This window comes from Anoplolepis gracilipes, chromosome 1, assembly GCF_047496725.1.
Source record: "Anoplolepis gracilipes chromosome 1, ASM4749672v1, whole genome shotgun sequence".
Classification (NCBI taxonomy): domain Eukaryota; kingdom Metazoa; phylum Arthropoda; class Insecta; order Hymenoptera; family Formicidae; genus Anoplolepis; species Anoplolepis gracilipes.
The window spans coordinates 9,652,104-9,666,732 of NC_132970.1; the positions used below are offsets into that span (position 1 = coordinate 9,652,104).

The 14,629-nt window shown below is 40.2% G+C and overlaps 1 pseudogene; it reads left to right on the forward strand.

Moving 5' to 3' along the window:
* The first annotated feature begins 1,449 nt into the window (after positions 1–1,449).
* Positions 1,450–3,822, forward strand: LOC140672378 (uncharacterized; annotated as a pseudogene).
* The last annotated feature ends 10,807 nt before the right edge of the window (positions 3,823–14,629 follow it).

Here is a 14,629-nt window from a genome sequence, read left to right on the forward strand (position 1 = left end):
AGAAATGATTTATACATATTAACATACTGTTTTAATTTATAGATTAATTAAAAGATAATGACGAATATATTATAAGATTGTGACGAAACTACAGGAAATAAGCCGTTATAAAATTTCTTATAGACAGTTCATACTCAGAAATACCAGCAACATAGCTTATATTTGATGACAAAAAGCAGAAGTGCTGGTGGCCGCCACGAACAGCAAATACCGCATCATTAATATTAAACTGTACAAGTCCAAATTTCACAACTTGGAGTAAATATGAAGTTGACTTTATAAAATACTGTAGTAAGTATTCATGTCTTATATGTATGTGTATGTGTGTCTTATTATATTTTTCTATTAGATCATATAAAACTAAATAAATTTTTGTTATATATTGTTATAATTTGTTATATATGTATATAATTTTTTAATTTTACAATATTTTATATATATACAGGATGTCCCAGAGCACTTGTGCCAACGCTCGTGAGCAGGTAAGGCACAGTAAACTGAGCAAAAAAGTCTTATACCATTTTGCGATTTTCGCAATAATTATTAAAATATTAATTAAAAACGCTTAGCGAACAATATTATACATATCTACAAGATATCCGATAATAATCGCTCCAACTCTCTAGGGCAGATAGAGCAGGTCAAACTGAACATAAAAGTCCTGTATCAATTTGCGATTTTCGCAATAATTATTAAAATATTAATTAAAAACGCTCAGCGTATAAGCGCGCGTTGCATATAACGCTCAGCATACCCTGAGCGTTTTTAATTAATAGTTCAATAATTATTGCGCTAAATATTAATTAAAAACGCTCAGCATATACTGAGTGCTATATATAGCGCGCGTTCACACGCTGAGCGTTTTTAATTAATATTTTAATAATTATTGCACAAATCGCAAAATGGTAGAGGACTTTTATGTTCAGTTTGACTTGTTCTATCAGCCCTAGAGAGGTAGAGCGACTATTACCGGACACTTTGTATATATATGTATATATATATATATATATATATATATACATATAGGCGTGTGTATGTATGCATGTGTGTGTTTGCTTTATTTTCATTATTATTATGTTTTATGCATTTGCGTGCAGATAAATGTAGATATTAATTTTTTCTTTATTATAGCCTCTCTAGAAACTGCAAGAAAAAGTGCAGCTAATTGCAACTATGAAACGACCGATGAAGACAAACACGGAAAAAGATCACATATTTTATGTAATCAATATAGTAGCGAAGAAGAGGAAAATGAAAACTGTGCACCTCTGTCTAAGTATAAAAATATGTATTAGAAGAGCATTTTATTATATAAGAGAGATATAGGCCGGTATTCATAGTCCGATCTTATATTTAAGGTCGTCTTAAGTTTATCATTAGATACTGTATGGACCATTTCATTGGCCACAAACTATCTAAAGAGTAGTGATATAGGGGAGATTCTAACCCATGGGGCTCGAGGAGGGCGGAGGTATCTGGGTGGCGCGAGGGGTCTGGTGTTATGGGAAGGAGTAAGGGGGAGGGGGGAAAGGCCCTACATACGTTCGAAAGCAGATGTTCATTTTTGTGGTTGATTTTATAGCTGGGGTCATTTTAGAAGTCATAAAACTGTTTTTTTTTTTAATTTTATGATCATTTTATCATTAGATTTTAAGCACCGACGATCGGCAGCTTTGCACCCTCGCGGAAAATCTCCTAAAACTGGAGCGAAACATCTTCCATAATTATTAAGGAAGAACTGCAACTGCAAGGTGTTTATCTTTGTGGTTGATTTATAGCCGGGGACATTTTAAAAGCCATAAAAGTCGTGGGAAAAGAATAGAAATTTTTGGCCAACGCTGCGACGAACATGTTAGGACGTTTTTATAGATGCAAAAACGTTGACGTTCGGTAGTATGTGTCCTTAAGACAGCATTAGGCGAAATATAAGAAGGATGAGAGCCCCGTCAAACCATAGTACAATTTGAAAGGGCATAGAGGAAGCTGTGGAAAAAAAAGTTGAGTGGTTACTGTCAGTTATTTGAATTGTTAGTGACACAATAGTGAATAAATGGAAAATATTAATTTCGAAGCGATAATAGACAAGTCGTCAGACGAAAAGCATGCGTTGTCGGACGATAGTAATTATATTAGTGATTGCAGTGATACCCATTTTGACGACAACGTAGTAAAAAATGAACAAGTTCGTGCGCAAAATCAACGTAAGATTTGCGCCATACACTTTTATTATTCAACGGGTGGTGCTCTAGCTCTCTGTGCTTTGTGTATGGACACCTTTCGAGATGACATCGGAGTAATGTACGAAAGACATGTACGGAGACATAAAGTTACATCGCTCGATGAGGTGGATATGCGATGGTGCAGCAGCTGTCAAATTTTATTACATATAATAATGTCGCGTAATATGTGTTATGTTTGCACACAAAAATAGAGAGAAAAAAAAATAGAAACCGCGCAGCAGAAAGAACGTGATTTGTTGGAGCGTTCCCACCAAGTCACCACATTGGATGAATATTTTGGATGGCTGCAACATTGCAAGAAGTTTATCGAAGAGCTTGAAGAACGCAGCCGTGTCAAGCGTCCGTGACTCTTAATCGGAAATAGACAATCTTTGGTGACAAGAATTGCGCGACTCGAGGGTGCAAAAACTCGATTGCAGAGACAGTTTATACCCAGTGGTAGTGATTATAGTAGTGAAAATAACGCGGAGAGACTTATATGGCGAGAGATTAATACGGCGTTTAAGAGCCGCATCTTGACTGGTTATAAATTATAATCACATCGAACCTCGTCAATTTTTGGAAGATGCGAGTGACATTGTGCTCGAGCACGTGCGAGACGTTATGCAAAAACACAACAGTGTGAAAGTGAATACAGTGTTTAACGGCGAGTTTGTGGCGGGCGATAAGCATGCCAATAAATCAACCAATACGAGAAACTGTGAACTCTTACATACATCCGATTTACACGAGTGGTATGAGCAGCGAGTCGTCGAGCCAATCCTTGCATCGCTCAAAGAATTTCAGGAACGCGATAGCGGATGGACATTATCGCGTATACTAAATTTGACTATAAATATAAATAAATATAATCCTATGCGCGCCGGATGTTACGTGCAATTATCGCGAAAGATAATAATGAAACGAGCAGTGGTTAATGTGCAATCTAAAGACAATGCATGTTTTGCGTGGGCGGTAGTGGCTGCTCTGTATTCAGCTGAAAGATACACAGACCGACAATCATCGTACCCGCATTATACAACAGTATTGAATCTTCAAGATATTGAGTTTCCAGTCACTCTTAATCAAATTAAAAAATTTGAAATTTATAATGACATTTCAATCAACTTGTACAGTTTTGAAAACGAAAACATTGTCCCTATTCGCCTTACGGAGCAAAAGAGGGAGAAGCACGTCAACTTGCTCTACGTGCAAGATGCGCAAGATATCGGACATTTTGCATGGATTAAGAATCTATCTAGACTTGTTAGTATGCAACTCAGCAAACACAAGACAAAAAAATATATCTGCGATCGGTATGTATATTTAATAAAACTGTCTAAAAATATTTAAAACAAGGATATAAAAATTTTAACTTTTATTTTACAGATGCATGCACTATTTTCACTCGGACGAGAAATTGCAATCACATACAGTAGACTGTGAAAAGATGAATGACTGCGCTATCCGGTTACCGAGCGATAAGGACAAGTGGCTCGCATTCACCAACTACGACAGGAAGGAGCGACTACCTTTCGTCGTGTACGCCGACCTGGAGTGCGTTTTGGTGAAAAAGGAAGAAAATTTTTATCAACATCATTAAGTATTTAGTATCGCTTATTATGTACATTGCTCGTACGATAATTTGTTATCTGCAAAGCCAATTGCGTTGCATGGTTCACCGACGAACTTAAAAATTTGGCGCAACATGTAGAAAATATTTTAACAACCAATGTCCCCATGGTAAATTTAACGCAAAATGAATGGAAAGAATTTCGAAGTGCGACTCAGTGTCATATATGTGAGAAACCATTCGTAGAAGATGATACGCGATCATTGTCATTTGACCGGGCGGTACAGAGGTCCCGCGCATTCAAATTGCAATCTAAATTACATAGAATCTTTTTGCATTCCAATAGTATTTCACAATTTATCTGGTTATGATTTTCACTTTATAATCGAGGAAATAGCCGCAGCGTTCGAAGGGGGAATCGATTTACTTCCGATGACAAAAGAAAAATATATTTCATTTACAAAACATGTTAAAGGTACGAAAGACAAACCGGGAAATCACATTAAATTATGTTTCATAGATTCATATAAATTTCTCACAACAAATCTCGACAAATTGGCGTCTTTTTTGAGCAAGGATAAACTCAAAATTTTACAATCGGAATATAAAAATTTATCCGCCGAGGATTTCAATTTATTACCAAAAAAAGGTGTCTTCCCGTACAAATATGGTATATTGACTGTGTAGATAAATTGCAAGATGCGTGTTTACCATCGCGAGAATCATTTTACAGCTCCTTGACTGGTAACACAGTATCTGAGAGCGATTACGCGCACGCTGAGACTGTGTGGAAGCGATTCTCCATTCGAACGCTAGGCGAATATAGCGATCTGTATTTAAAAATCGATGTTTTGTTATTAGCAGACATTTTTGAAAATTTCCGAGAGAGTTGTATCAAGAGTTATGAGCTCGACCTCGCGTATTACTATACTCTTCCTGGTTACACGTGGGACGCCATGTTAAAGTATACGAAAATTATATTTGAATTACTCACAGACATTGACATGGTTATGTTTATCGAACGAGGTATACGCGGTGGTCTGAGTCAATGTTCCAACAGGTACGCGCGTGCTAATAACAAGTACTTGCAGTCGTATGACTCATCGAAACCATCAACGTACTTGATGTATTTCGATGTTAATAATTTATACGGATGGGCAATGTGTCAACCATTGCCCTATGCCGATTTTCAGTGGGTCGATAATGTTTCTAATTTTGATGTATCATCGATCGCGCTTGATTCGTCTACAGGCTACATCCTCGACGTCGATCTCGAGTATCCGCAGCATCTTCACGATTCGCACACTGATCTACCGTTTTGTCCGACACACGACAAACCACCCGGTAAGCGCGAGGGCAAGCTTCTCGCAACCTTATACGATAAGAAGCGTTACGTGATACACTACCTGCAGCAATGTTTACGTCACGGTCTTCGTGTTACAAAAATTCATCGTATATTACAATTCACTCAATCTCCGTGGCTCCGTACTTATATAGAACTCAACACAAAATTTAGAACACAGGCGAAAAATGATTTTGAAAAAAATTTGTACAAACTGATGAATAATGCCGTGTTTGGCAAAACGATGGAAAATGTGCGCAATCGTGTAGATGTTAAACTTTTAACAAAATGGGACGGAAGGTACGGCGCAGAGGCATTGATTGCAAAATCAAATTTTTATAGCAGAAGCGTTTTTTTGGAAAATCTAATCGCTGTAGAATTACGTAAACTCGAGGTGAAATTCTACAAACCAATTTACGTAAGTATGTGTATTCTCGATATATCCAAGACATGTTTGTACGAATTTCACCACGATTATATGGTACCAATATATCGGGAGAGATGCAAAGTCATGTACACTGACACGGATAGTCTTATATATCACATTGAGTGCGACAATGTGTACGAGAATATGAAACGTGACATTAGCAGATTTGATACGAGCGACTATGCGATAGACAATGCGTACGGTATACCGCTCGTGAATAAAAAGGTACCAGGTCTAATGAAGGATGAAAACAACGGTACCATAATGACCGAATTTGTCGGGCTTAGAGCAAAAATGTATGCGTTGCGCGTGGATGATAAGAAGGATACGAAAAAGGTAAAAGGTGTCAAGAGTAACGTTGTTGCGAGAACGATAACGTTTGACGATTACACGCGGTGTTTGAACGAAGAGATTGAAATAACGCGTAGTCAATCGTGTATAAGATCAAAATTGCACGAGATATACACCATTCGCGAAACAAAAATTGCTCTAAGTCTGTACGACGACAAGCGGTATATTACCTACAACTACTGATACGTTACCGTGGGGACATTATAAGATACCTTTATAAAATATAATGTGTGTGATTTTTTTTCTTGTATGCATATTTCATATTTTATATATTGTAATGACTATTGGAAAGGATAGATTAATAAAGATTTTGTATATTTCAAATATTTCATATATTTTTATATTGAATACATTGTATTTCTTATAAAATTAAATTACATGATTCCTATGTACCCAAGAATTGTGCGAACTATCAAATCCCAGCCATTTCACGTAAACCTCATCACCCCTCCTGCGCAGTACTTTCTCCACGAGATACACATCTGGATAATTCGCGCGATGCAACTCTTGCTCGTAAAACGCTCCAGCGATAGATTTTTTGCGATAATCCTCGAGTAGATATGTTACGGGATTAGTATGTTGTACTTTAACAATCTTAAACACCTCGGTTTTCCAATTTGGTGTGTAATCCTTTTCGAAAAATTTTTTGTATTTGCTAACACGTACCAGGTCACCTACTTTAAACTTTGCAGGAGCAGCAATTTTTATACTGTTGTATACCGTATTTAAAAGTCTATCAGCGATCGTGGGAGTAACATCGATAGGTCTCATATTGATAGTGTGGTGTTTTCGCGCGTTATATTCTGCAACGAGTCGGGATAGCGCATCGATCCATTTGTAAGTTCCGTAAACATCTTCCACATGTCGTTCTTCAGCGTGCGATTGAATCGCTCGACGACAGACGCCTTCAATACCGAATATGTAGAATAGTAATTAATGTTATGTTTTCGTATAAGCCGTTGTACATCGATATTGTAAAATTCCTTTCCGTTATCAGTTTGCATGTTTTTCGGGCATCTCTTGCTATCTCGAATTATTTTGGCGATTGCATCAGCCGTCTCGCTTCCGTCTTTACTCTTGAGTGGCACAGCCCATGCATACTTGCTCAACACATCGATGACGGTGAGTATGTAGTGGTAACCTTTGTTGAAACGAGAATACGGACGCATCTCGACGATGTCGGCTTGCCACAGATCATCGTATCCCCGCACTATGACGTGTCTTCGGCAAAAATTTTTTCTCGCCGGCGTGTGCAGTTCGTTCACCAACTGTCGTCTCTCCAAACTATGTTGATTCTTTGCTTTGTCAGTTTTTCTCGATGATCGTTTGTTATTCGCTTTTTTTTCACTCATTTTCGTTTATTGTCCTTTAATAGCCGTTCTTGACCTGTTCTGATCTGTTCTGACCTGTTCTTGACCTGTTTTAACCTATTCTCGACCTGTTTTTTATCTGTTCTGACCTGTTCTTGACTTGTTCGTAGCCGTTCTCGATCCTGTTCTTGACCTGTTCTTGACCTGTTCTTGACCTGTTCTGACCTATTCTTGACCTGTTCTTGACCTGTTCTTGCGTTGTTCATCGCCGTCCTTCACCTATTCGAAAATCGTTCTTGACCCGTTCGCAGCCTTTTTTGCAGTCGTTTTTTACTTGTTCGTAGCCGCTTCTGACCCCTTCGTAGCCTCGTTCACAGACGTCTTTTGACCGATCGTAGGAATTCTTGAGTTGTTTGTAACTTTGAGTGTAGCCGTTAAGAACGTGTTCGTAGCCTCGTTCGCAGCCCTGCTTGAGATGCTGATAGCCTCGTTTGAAGCTGTTGCAGCTAGGTCGTTCACTGCCACTGCCACTCATTGTAGTTACATAGCAGTTCGATAATCCTTCGTAGCTGTTCGATAACCGTTTGATAGCCGCTCCTAATCTGTTCACTGATGCTCATTTAGGTTGATAGCTGTTTCTGAGTTAGCGTTAGCCGGGCGTTGAAGTTCGTTTAGCACAATCTGTATTGCTCGCACGTCCTTCTCAAGCGAAATCAGCTTCTCGTCTGATTCTTTCTGTCGATTCATTAATCTTTTAACGCAGGACTCCACGTACAGTTTGTTGACGGCATCGGTGTCAGCCTCTGGTTGCGCTACACGGCGAATCTTACGTGACCTTGACATCGAAGTCTGTAACGACGCGACACAAAATGTTTTCGTGCATAACTTTTTACCAATCTATCCCAAGAACCGTTTGTGCCGGTTGCATCATTTCTTAGATCGAATAATCCAAATTTGTTGATAGGCATTTTTTTCTGATGCTTCCGTAAAGTGTCACGCAACGCTGATCGACTGATTAGTTTTGTCAAGACACCATTTAATTTATAATAATTCCTGCTTCGCGAAGTTCCTCAATGATCGACTGGATCTCGTTGTCGTGAGCGTTGTGACCAGCTTGGCGCGAAGCGTTGAGCAATCGTAGCCAATCCACTAGTTCGTTGGGGTCGTCCCAGTGCACGTAATCAATCATATTGTTGGTTAGCGTCATAGCGCGAGGCATAGATATCTCCCCTCCAGATTTTGTATTTTTCGATTGGAGCGACATCAACGGTGCAATTATATGTTTGTACTTGTACCCCCTGTTACCCTTCAAATGGCCCTGCGCATCATAATCGCGTCTATGCGCGTTCGTCACCAATAATATGCTCTTGTATTTTTCCAAATCGTTCCTCCTCGTGTAAAGTTCGTCATCAGGAATTCTCTTGAAGATCAACTCGTACAATGGCGTTCCAATATACCGCACGTCGTCTATGATAATAGAGTCATCTTTGTTGATATTGAATCGTTTGTTGCCGAGTCGCGTTTCATTCTTTCTGTCAAAATAGACTCCATACACATGATCAATCTCGTGATTTTTGTCGCCACTGAGCAAAGCGCCTATGTACTTTTGCCCAAGTGGTCCAAAGTACTCCCGCGTTTATTGACCTTCCGGCGTTTGTAACTTGTTTCGAACAAACGATGATTCGAGCATGTTGCCCGAGGTTTCGAAAACATCTTCGTTTACGCTTGTTGGTGCGGCTAACGGCGTAGAGGCTATCGACGGTTCATATGGTAAAATGTCCGATCGTTTCCTTTTTTTCGATGTCGCATCTTCCTCTTCCTCTTTCTCTACCTCTTCATCTTTATCCTCTTCCTTCTCATCCTCTTTGTATCGCTTGATGGGTAAGATTTTAATTTTTGCGCTACTCTCCAACTTATTTTTCACCGCGATCGAGTTGTCGACAATCATTTGCAGCGGCTCGATAATACGTTTAAAATGGGTCTTGACCGCGATATCGTCATCGATGTTACCGGTCTTTAAAGCGCGATGTTTCTTGCGGATCGATTCGCTCGTTTTCGCAATCTCCTTCGCCATCTTTTCACGCTCGCGAATATTATCGCTGCCAGCCATATCGATAGAGAGTGTTGAACGCTCGCGTTTCACCCCTTACGACAGAATATAGGCAACGACTAATCGTTTTGTGGTATCGCAAATACGTTAAATCCGTTTCTGTATTGCCCGTTTGTAAGCAAGCTATCCTTGTCTATCACGAGAAATCCATACTTTTGCTGCCAACAAATACGACATAACTCACTGAAATCCTCGTATGACATGTCGATATTCACGTGATCGTTGTACACTTGTTTCAAGTTGGTGCCATCCTGTTTAAACAAGATTAGCAGGTTCGCGTTGTCGCGTAAAAGATGTTTCGGTATTCTTGCATATGTCTGGCAGAGAAAAGCAGTCGACATTCGATGGCGTCCCATTGAAAAATATTCTCTTATCGTATTTTATTTATTGCACGCCACGTCATCAAAAACGAAAATCGAGTTTGGACGTGCTTCGCTCGGTGGAATGACGTCACTGTTATTGGGGAATGTAAAATAGCCGATTTCATTGATCGACGTTAACAAATTCTCCAAATATCGATATTTTGGCTGTTGCAGTGACTTTGAATACACGTACACATTTTCAAAGCGGACGCCGTGCGGGCTTTTTATCAAACTAATCAACACGTTAGTTTTACCGCAATTCGAGGAGCCGCAAACGATTGCGCGTATAGTATTCGGCAGCATCGTACCGTGTCTACGCACTCCGCGTTGTCCCCCATCGAGCGTAATCTGATGTCGTAATTTGTCACACGTATCGCGAAAGGTTGCACGAATTTCATTTTCCCACTTCCGATTCGGATCGCACGCCTGTCTATTTATAGCTGCGCGGAATTACAAAGTGCTCAGTAATGAAAAAATGTTTGTCCTGCTATCAAGTCCTTACGATATTCTCGATTTGAGTGCCGAACAGCTACAGTTTGTATCTAAAGCAGTTTTATTGCGAATGTGTGGCAATCACGTTCACTATGTGTGGGACAAACTTCCGGAATACATAAAGGCGGATTCGGAGGTTCAGACCTATCGTCGCTGTTTCGAACATTACAATCGACCGTGGCAACAAACGCACATTGACGGTCCAGCGCCGATGATAAAAGATTGTTGTGAATGTCAACGCCAATAAGTAGAGGTCTATTAAATCGTGCGATAAACTTGTCGTGAATGTCAACGCAAATAGGTAGAAGTCTATTAAATCGTGCGATAACGCGCTTTCTATCGAATTGCATATTCCTGGATACCAGCTTTGCGGTCCGGGCACGCGGCTAGAAAAACGATTGGCTAGAGGTGATCGAGGTATCAACCCATTGGACGCGGCGTGTCGTGAACACGATATAGCGTACTTTCGAAGTAACGATCTTGCCGAAAGACACGCGGATAGGATACTTGCCAAAAAGGCGCAAACTCGCATCACTGCGAAAGATTCGTCTCTCGGTGAGAGAGCCGCAGCCACAGCTGTCTGGACAGCAATGAAAACCAAAACAAAGTTCGGTATGGGTCTAAAGACGAAAACGAAGAAAAAGACGGTGAAAAAACGAATATTTCCGGTAACGAAACGCGGGGGTGTATTACCGATTCTACCAGTGTTGGGCGCTCTGATTGGTGGAGCGGCTGGTGTAGCAAAAATGGTGAACGATGAAAAAGCTACACAACGTCAGTTTCAAGAAATGCTACGTCACAATCGCGCCATGGAAGGTTGCGGATTGTATCTCGCGCCATACAAATACGGACGAGGAGTCTCAATGAGAAAGAAGAAAAAAAAAACATCAAAGAGACGCTAAAAATGCCAGAGGACGTAACTACCAACATACAATTGCTGCAACTAGCAAAACGTATGCACATTCCATATTTTAGAGGTGTTTTTATGCGTAACTCATTACCGATCGGTGGTATATATCGAAACGAGAGCGGCATCATAAATTTGGATAACGCTAAAGGCTCGGGTACTCACTGGGTAGCGCATGCAAAGAGGGGGAATCGCGCTATATTTTGACAGTTTTGGCAATTTTCGACCGAATGAATTGGTGCGATATTTAAATGTGATAAAAATAGAATATAATCACACATCCTATCAAACTTATAATCAAAGCATCTGTGGACAATTGTGCTTGCAGTTTCTCCGAACGTTCGATGCACGCGAATTTAAAGACATACATTGCGCTATTTAACTTAGTATTCGTTAAACAGTTTAGTCAACATGTTTATGACATTCACGCTGACTGGAAAGAGCAGCGTTCTCGCGGCAAACTACTTTCTTAACGTAGATTTAAGCGACGGTGAATACGAACTCGGTCTAGTGGAAAGTTATCACACGATATCGAACGTGAATTCCTCGAATAATAAATTTTACTTTGGCAAAGACAATGCGGAAATTACGATTTCCGAAATATTGTACGAGCTGCAAGCGATACATGAATTTTTGAAACATACAATTTCACGAAAACATTCGCAACACACAGTTCGTGATGGTGATAAAAAACACACTGACGACGACGATGACTTTGAGGCTGGAGAATGGCCTATAGTGCTCCGCGCTAATTACAATAGATGAGGAGCGAGATCAAATACGCCTACAGAATAAATTTCAGCAAGCCTAACAATATTGAATTGCTGCTAGGATTCTCGAACCGTATACTGCAGTCGCGAAAATGGTACGAATCGGACGTGCCGATTAACATTATCAACGTGAACATTATCCGCGTCGAATGTGACCGCGGGTGCGTACAACAACGGCAAACTCGTTCATACGATACACGAATTTTCACCGAGGGTACCACCAGGATATAAGATATCGGAAACACCGGCGCATATCATTTACCTACCGATCATCGTGCAGTGCATTACTCAATTTTCGAGGAGAAGAGATCACCATTACATTGCATGTACGGCGGCGGCGGCAAAATTAGCGTGTGATGCTCGTGTTGAACGGATCGAAAGACGTGAGAGACAACACAATCTTTACGACGCCAGCGACAACAACATCGACATTTGCTAATATCCAATCATCCAGCACTAAGAAAAAGAAATTGAACGCATCAAACGTTGCGTTTTTACAATCTTTGAGATTCGCAGTGTGAAACATTTGAACGATGACTGACATTCTCAACATCGCGGACGAGCCAATTTTTGACGATCGCATCGTCAAGATTGAGACTCACTCCTATAACCCATTCGCCAACATAACGTTCGGACACAGTGATGAGATAAAAATACCCATACAACAACAGGATCTGTATACATTGCCATACGAGAGTATACATCAAGGGAGAATTAAAGATAAAGAAGCCAACTACCGGATCCAATGTGGTACTGCAAAATAATTGCGTTGCATTCATGTTTGACGAGATTCGATACGAACTCGATGGTGTGGAGATTGATCGGAATAGAAACGTGGGAATAACAAGTATGCTCAAAAACTATGTAACAATATCATCCGATAGAAGCGTGATTATGAGAAATGCTGGCTGGAGTGAGCCAACTATTGTGGATGGACACTTTAATTTTTGCGTACCGCTCTACATGTTATTGGGATTTTGCGAGGATTACAGACGCATAGTAATTAACGCTTGTCACGAGTTGATCTTAATACGATCGCGCAATGACAATAATTGTCTGCTTGGAGCTTCGACGCTGGAGTCTGTGATCAACATATTCAAGATACAATGGCGAAAGCCACATGTGTTGTTGAGTGAAATTAAAAAGCTGTCTATGCTGCGCGTTCTGGAAAGCGGACGCTACCTCAGCATGGGTTTTCGCTCGTGGGATCTGTACGAGTTTCCGTTGTTGCAGCGTACAACCAAGCATTCGTGGGCCATTAAGACCGCGACTCAGCTGGAGAAACCACGATACGTTATCTTTGCTCTGCAGACAGGCCGGAAGAATGTTATGTCCGAGGATGCGAGTAAATTCGACGACTGTAAATTAATAAACGTGAAACTCTATCTGAACTCGGAATGTTATCCGTACGACGACATGAATCTGGATTTCGATAAAAACAGATGGTCGATTCTGTACAACACGTACGCGTGTTTCTGCAAAAACTATTACGGATACTAGTACCTCAAACCGAGTCTCACCGTCTCACTGTTTTTACAGTACGGTCCGTTTGTGATTATCGATTGTTCTCGACAAAACGAATCGGTTAAGAGTGCAAGCGTGGATGTGCGATTGGAATTTGAGTGTAAGGAGAATGTGTCTAATAATACGACTGCGTACTGTCTCATGATACACGATCGCGTGATCCAGTACAACCCGTTGACCAACGTTGTGCGCAAAATTACCTAAGTGTTTGTGACAATAATTTAGAGAGAGGGGAAGCAGAATATAAATCCAAATGTTACGAGATGGTTGTCATTATTCTTAACTGACGAAAAGAGATCTCATCATGTCTGTACCAACGTTTGTCGATCTGCAAGGATTTGTCGTTTCAAATAAATTCATCGCAAAGGAGGTGGCGGTGCTGAGAAGAGGAGCTGTTCTCGCACACTACATTTTTCGGAGTCCTATACCATGGCATCTCCTTACAAAATCCGAAAAGTGTCAAGCTTCATGGTTGATGGCGAATCATCATGGACTACAAGGGGAGGATGGAATCGTTGCGTACAGCATGGCGAAACGATTGATTACAACAGCTGTAGTTGAAGAAGAAGATGATAAAATGCAGTGTATCATATACGTTAAAAGATGCCAGAAACGAGAATGGCTTGCTAATATGCTCGGCGACGATGCGAGAGAAAATTTAATCATTGAGACCTTGGATGCTGATTACGACGATATCGAATCTCTAAATAATCTAGATGTTAAAAATACTATACGATGTGGAAAACATGTTAAGAATTGCGCATTACAAAATGTATTCAAAATATTTAACTGGTGGTCGTAACGCCAGAAAGAATTGCAAGATTTGGAAAAATAAAATATTTAAACATTAATATGTTTTATCTCTTATTCTCCCTCCTCATTCCCTCCCTCCCTCACGAGTCATTTAAGAATTCTTTTTATCCGAGTATCGTCTCTCCCTTCTCCTAAAAATTTCAAAGCACTAAAGTATTCTAGAATCTCCCACCACATTTACTACTAATCTCCCCCCACTACTTTGAAAAACGGGGTGTCACGTATATTTGATTCTTCATACGGTCAGTATTGCGTTAATCGTTCGTGAAAGTGGTCCATTTTTGAAATCTGGAAATATGTACTACGTCGAAAGAAGCAGTGGCGACCCCAGCAGAAGCGTGAATAATTATGTACCGAGTCGTTATGAAACTCCATCGTTTGAGAACAAATGTGACAAGTAAGTTTTTGTTTAACTTCTTTCTATTTTTC